This window comes from Juglans regia, chromosome 6 (genome assembly GCF_001411555.2).
Source record: "Juglans regia cultivar Chandler chromosome 6, Walnut 2.0, whole genome shotgun sequence".
NCBI classification, from domain to species: Eukaryota; Viridiplantae; Streptophyta; class Magnoliopsida; order Fagales; family Juglandaceae; genus Juglans; species Juglans regia.
In genome coordinates, this window is record NC_049906.1 from 18,033,767 (window position 1) to 18,040,722 (window position 6,956).

Sequence of the window (6,956 nt, forward strand, 5' to 3'; positions counted from 1 at the left end):
GATTAAGAACAATTAAAATACTAGATTTGTGCAAGGGATTCTTGATATTTTACTGTTCGACAAAATTGAGTACTTTTGCCGTTAGTCACTTTGTTTCACTTTAATTTGCATTTAAAATTAATTTTTGTTCTCCATTAATCATTTAATATTTGTCTTTAGTTTTTTTGTTCCTTTTGCTATTCTTTTAATTTGTCTCTCTGTGGAATCAACATATCAAAGTTGTGCTACAACTACTGCGTTATTCTCTGAACGTAATTAAATTTTGGAACCGTTGTCGGGGAGACGGTAGAAGAATTGTTAGATAGTTTTTCTTTTCAGCAGTTTGTAAAGGCGGTAACTTCGTTCTCTCTTTTAGCTTGTTGCATCTTTATTTTATTTTATTTTTCTTTAAACAAATTTTTTATTTTTTTTTTACCTTGCATGCACAGATATAGAGACATCTTGAGTAGATTTGCTTGTAGGCTTGTGTTAGAGTCAGAATCAAACTTTTTGAATCATTTATTTGACAATCTATCTAGTCCTGAAGAAATGAGTGAACACGAGGATCAACCTACTAGAACTCTTCAGGATTACCTCCACCTTACACGCACAACCACGCCATCATGCATCTTGTTTCTAGCTAATACTCACAAATTGGATTTTAAAATAGGGGTGATACAATTACTCTCTACTTTTCATGGTTTGGAAAATGAAAATCCATATGTGCACATCAGGGAGTTTGAGGAAATAGTTGCTACTTTTCATAGTCAAAATGCAATTGATGATGTTGAAAAACTTAAGTTCTTTCCTTTATCTTTGAATGATAGAGCTAAGAGTTGGATATACTCGCTGAGACCACGATCTATTGAGTCATGAAATGAGATGAATCAAGTTTTCTTTAATAAATATTTTCTCTAACATAAGACCAACGCTTTAAAAAGGTAAATCTCCACCTTTGCACAAAAGAACAGTGAGATTGTATATCAATCTTGGGAGAGATTTAAGGAGTTGTTGAGTATGTGTTCTTACCATGGGTATGAGAATTGGCATTTAGTGAACTATTTTTATGAGTGAATTACACCTAGAGAGCGCCAATTTGTGGATATGATGTGTAATTGTGAGTTCTTACAGAAAGATCCTGGTGAGGCCATAGAATATCTCAATGAGCTTGCTGAAAAAGCTCACACTTGAACTGGACCTAGTGCTACTGAGAGCATAAATAGGTCACGACTACCAAGAAACCCAAATGATGGTGAAATTTACCATCATAGGGAAGAGGATAACCTAAAGGTTAAGATTGAAATGCTCACTAGGGAGCTAGAAGTGTTAAAGACTAAAGATTTAAAACTAACACACATGACTACTTGTGTTGAGTCCTTTGGACCATGTTTTGTGTGTAGTGGGATAGATCATCTAGCTCAAGAGTGCCCCACATTTGCTGAAATGAGAGGAATGTATGAGGAACAATATAATGCCTTAAGTATGTACAAGAAGCCTTTTGCACCTTCTCCCGATACCTACAATCCGAGGTGGCGTCATCACCCCAATTTTAGCTGAAAATCTGAAAACCAGCAACCTGCACAACTACCAAGAGCGTGGCAAGTTCTTGGAGGAATCCCTTAGAAGATACTTTACATACTTTTATTGAGGCACAGAGTAAAACTAATCAAAAGTTTGAATATTTGATTAGCTCTTTGAGTGTGAATGGGCGTGGCAAGTTCCATTCTCAAACTCAATCCACACCCCAAGGTCAACATATGGCTCAAGGAAATTTGAAAGAGGTCAATGACATTGTGACACGAAGTGGTAAGTCCTTACACATCCCAACAACTGATAAGCCAGAGGATGTTGAAGAGGAACAAAGAGTGTCGAGTTGTCCAAGAAAGCTGAGGTAATTAAGAGCCCAGCTAAGGTACCATTTTCTCAAGCTTTAAAATCTTGTATGTGAACTTTGGATTCTAGCAATGAAATCTTGAAGAATCTCAGGCAGGTAAAGATCAATCTCCCTCTTTTGCATGTTATTGAACAAGTTCATACTTATATAAAAGTTCTCAAAGATTTGTATACAGTTAAGATGAAGCATCATATTAAGAAGACATCATTCTTGATAGGGCAAGTTAGTGCTTTAATTAAGCAGCGAATTCCTTCTAAGTACAAGGATCCTGGTTGTCCAACCATTGCATGTAATATTGGAAATCATGAGTTTGGGCAAGCGTTGCATATTTAGGAGCTAGTGTAAATTTGATGCCTTATTCCATTTATTTGTAGCTTAGTTTGGGTGAAATTAAGCCCACTTATGTTGTGCTTTAATTGGCTAGCCGTTCAATTATGTTGTTGACTCTAATTCTAAAAGCCCCTTAATTTTAGGTAGACCTTTTCTCGCTATTACTAATGCTCTTATTAATTGCAGGAATGGTCTAATAAAACTCTCTTTTGAGAATATGACTCTTGAGGTGAATATTTTCCATATTGAGAAACAACCAATGGAGGATGACGAGTGCCACCAAATGTACATGATTGACACATTAATAGACAATGGAGTTCTCACAACTCATGATTCTGATTCTCTTGAATATTTTCTTGTTAATTCTGAGTTTGATACTATGAATGATTCATCTGATGTTGCCGATGTTTGTACTATTTTTTGTGAATCTCAGGATTATGGCCCATATATTTGGCAACCGAAATTTGAGGAGCTGTCTAAGAAAAGTGAAAAGCATATTCCTTCAAGCGTGGATAGTCCCAAATTGGAATTGAAATCATTGCCCTCAGGTATTAAGCATGTATTTCTTGGCTGATGTGACACTTTTTCTGTTAGTATTTCTTCGAAATTGAATGCTAGTAAGCTTAGGAAATTTTAGTTGACCGAGTTGGAAGAGTTGAGAAATGATGCTTATGAGAACTCTAAAATTTACAAGGCTAAAACGAAAATGTTTCATGATAAAAATATTGGTAGAAAGACATTTAAGCCTAATGACTTAGTATACTTATATGATTCTAGACTTCACAAGCACCCAGGAAAACTTCGGTCTAGGTGGAGCGACCCTTTTATAGTGAAGAATGTTTTAACAAATGGGGCGGTAGAAATAGAGGATCATAAGGATGGTTGGATCTTTAAAGTAAATGGTTAACACCTTAAAGTATAAATTGATAGGCAAGTCCCTCAAGTGGAAGACATTCCACATGTGGATCCGATTTATCAACTTTGACCACACCACGCAGGTACGTTTTTCTTTATTTGTTTTGTTTTGTTTCATTTTTTTTCTCTAATTTTCTTTATTTTCCTTTTTGTTTGCTGTTGTTTTTGTTTGTAGGTTAGTTTCATTTTGTCATTTCAGGTTACCATCTTTGATGCTTAGCAAGCTACCCATGTCACTCATCAGGTGTATTCTACCTTTTTTAGTTACTCCCCATTCAAATTTGATTCTTAAACATTGAGGACAATTTTTCGTTTAAGTTGGGGTTGGTGGTGCAAATTCAGTATTTAAAATGCTTGTTGGAACTCTGTGGCATATTTTCATGTGTCAATTTTCTTTTAATTTGCATCACACCTGCATCATTTTCAATTGTGTACTTATTCTCATTCATAGTCATCTTCGTAAATTTACCAAACCCACCGTAATTATTTTTTGCTGAAGCATTCATAGAACCAGGGGTAATGTACTCATCCAAGTTTTGTGGGAAGATGGTGGTTTGACACATGTAACTAGAGAACTCTTTTGCTTAAATATTTATGTGAGTTTTAGAAAGGATTAAGAGCCTACAAATGCAATAAATTGTGATAAGTGTTCATTGATCTGTTAAATTGGGCACTTCTTTTGAGAATAACATTAAATGGTTTGTAGTAAGATGGTGAATATACTTCGGATATGACGAAAGTCAGTTTAGGATCAATGTTTGAGCCTTTTAAGCTAACCCTTTCCATCATAGACCCCTAATAGCCAACTTTGAGCCAATAAACACATGTAACTTTTTCTTTTCATATGTCCACTTTATCCATGCCTCTCCACATTGGAGTATAACCTATACACTGATTTTTCTATCATTTTTACGTCCAAGTGTATACTAGGTGTGGAATCTGCATTTTCTTTCTTTTGCGTTGTGTTCTTTGATTAGAAAAAAAAAAAAAAGTCAAGGTTGTGTAGAAATTGCAAGAATACCAAAGTACCGTGTGTTTGTTCATCAAATTGTTAAAACAAAAAAAGAGAAGAGAAAGAAGAAGGAAAAACATTATTATTCAATGATCTGAAAAGATAGAGAGTACATCAAGTGAGAAGTGTGGTCTATTGAGATATTTAATAAGATTCCCTTTGTATGTACTTTGAAGTTTTTGAATCATTTTTTTTTCATATCGCCCCGAACTCAAGTCACGTTACAACCTTTTGTGTTGACCGTTCTGATCTTAAGTAAACTTTTGAAAAGAGTGGTGGAGGTTTCATTTGTTAGTGTTCATATCATAATATCAATGTTTGCTTGTTATTTGTACATAATTGCCTAATTCCTCATAAGAATGCGTGTACACCCATTGTCAGCTCCATAGAGAGAGTTATCACACGAAACACTTTTATACCCGTGAGTTATAGAGTTGAACCTTTCGATTGAGATGTTCTTAATGTTGCATGTGTCAGAACTTCTGATTAGATGGATATAGTTTGAAACACACACACACACACACTTTGTGGATTGCTATAAGTAGATTGCTTGTGATAGGGTTATTGAATTCCTAAAATTGCTTTGATATGTAAATCTAGAAAGTGTGACTTGGTGGCTTTTGTGTGTGATTTTCTTTGGTCTATTTCATTGTTTTGGTATGAAAATTGGTAGTGACTAGCAATAAAAAAGTTGATGGGTGTGATGAGTGTACGAAAGTGCATTTTAAATACTCTATTATTGGACTAAAATGCTAAAATGTGAATAGAAATCATAAGAATTAATGTGTATTCTTGAATTGAGTTTATATTTACTTTGGGATACTCCTGAACAGATTTTTATGTTTAGTTTCAGAGTCTATAAAAAATCAAATCAAAACCATTCAAATTCAAATGACTTTCAAGTGGGCAAGACGTTGAAACAACCTAAGAATTTTCAACGAGTGTAGAACTCTTCAAATAAGGATAATGATGAGATTTGAGAGTAATTCAAATCAAAAGAAAAAATCAGTCCGAAATTCGCTCGAAGATAGCCTATACATACTTTAGTATTTTGAACATAACTTTACACTTAAATATCATATTGATGCGATTCTTGATGCGTTGGAAAACTATCTTAAAGGGCTACAAATTTTTCTCTAATAAGGATTTTTAAATTAGAACTCCTGAAGCATGTACGTGACTGTCAAGATGAGTTCTAAAATTTAGGCGATTTTGTATGCGGGAATATAAAGACATTAGGGTTTCTTTCCTACCTTATATAAGCATTTTATTAGCACGAAAATGAGAGTTTTTGAAGAGGGAGATGGCTCAGTACTGAAGAACGAGGAGACTAAATTAATTTTCATGGCCGCCGTTTGCTTTATTTTTCTCTTGAGATTTTCGTTGTCCATTTTATTTATGGGTAACTAAATTCTCAAGTAGGGTTAGGGATGAACTTGCACATTAGATGATATTTTTTGTTTTATCATTCTCAATTCATTGTTGATGTTTTCTTCTCCGAATAATCATAGAATTTATTCTGTTTATAGATTTAGTCATACTTTTTCTATTGAATGGATTAGCTATTTGATTATGTTTGGATAAATTTCTATTGAATTGATTTAATTTTTTGTTGCAATATCACTCCCTGAGTATATTGTCGTCATCGGATTTTCTCAATAGTAATAATAATTTACGTATTTTAAAAGTGGTGAATGATTTTTCAAATAGTTACTTTTGGTTTATAAATCTATACCTTCCGATTGAGAATTTTGAGAATTGAGTTCCGAATTGAGTTATTCAATGAATTAAGAATAATTAAAATACCATATTTATGCAAGGGATTCCCGACGCTTTTTTGTTCGTCAAATTTGAGTACTTTTGTCGTTAGTCACTTTGCTTCACTTTAATTTGCATTTAAAATTAATCTTTATTCTCTATTAATCATTTAATATTTGTCTTTAGTTTCTTTGTTCCTCCTGCTATTCTTTTAATTTATCTCTCTATAGAATTGACACCCCAAAGCTATGCTACAACTATTGTGTTATTCTTTGGGCGTAATCAAGAGTTAATTCATAAAACTCAATATAATCTCCAGTAACACAATTGTAAATAATCCAAAAACTCCATAAAATATTAACTTATTTGATCAACACGAAAATCCATGTCGCTCCAACGAAACACTAAAGAAATGCCTCAATAAAATCAAATCAAATCTCCACAAAGACATGAATTATCCCTAACTCGACAAACCAAAATAACCGACAATTATAAATCTACTAAACATGACTCTCCAATCAATAGTTGTACCCTTTGACACTTATTTGTCTACGATTATCAAATATTTTCAACACTTCCTACTCTTGTTTTCCAGCTGAACCATCAAAATTATTTGAAAAATATTGTGAAGATAATGAGTGAGTTATCAACAACTCAGTAAGCAGAGAACATATACTAGTATGCAAATATGAGCATTTACAGAGTATAGAATGATAACAAAACACTTTTTATTTTTAGAATGCAAAATCAGAACATGTTATTAAAAATATCATAGCGAAATTTCAAAAAATATTCTTATTCAAAATTTATTTAGCATAGTATAACTTAACATCTTCATCTTATCTTATCACATCATAACAAAGACCATGTTTAACCCCCGTGGTAGAGTTGTATATTCTACGGAGAGCCAAGCAGAACATAAATCACCATGATACCAAAGCGACTGCACTCAGAATAGAGACCACTATTATATCTCGTGGTAGGGCGAGATGTCACTATTATATCCCGTGACAAGGTCAGATGTCACTATTATATCTCATGACAGAGTCAGAGGTCACTATTGTATCT

At 33.5% G+C, this 6,956-nt stretch overlaps 1 non-coding gene across 1 annotated transcript; it reads right to left on the bottom strand.

Annotated features, from left to right (window-relative positions):
- Window positions 1–908: 908 nt before the first annotated feature.
- Window positions 909–1,016, bottom strand: LOC118348838. The gene has a single exon (XR_004801845.1). It is a non-coding gene; the product is annotated as a small nucleolar RNA R71 (small nucleolar RNA).
- Window positions 1,017–6,956: the final 5,940 nt, after the last annotated feature.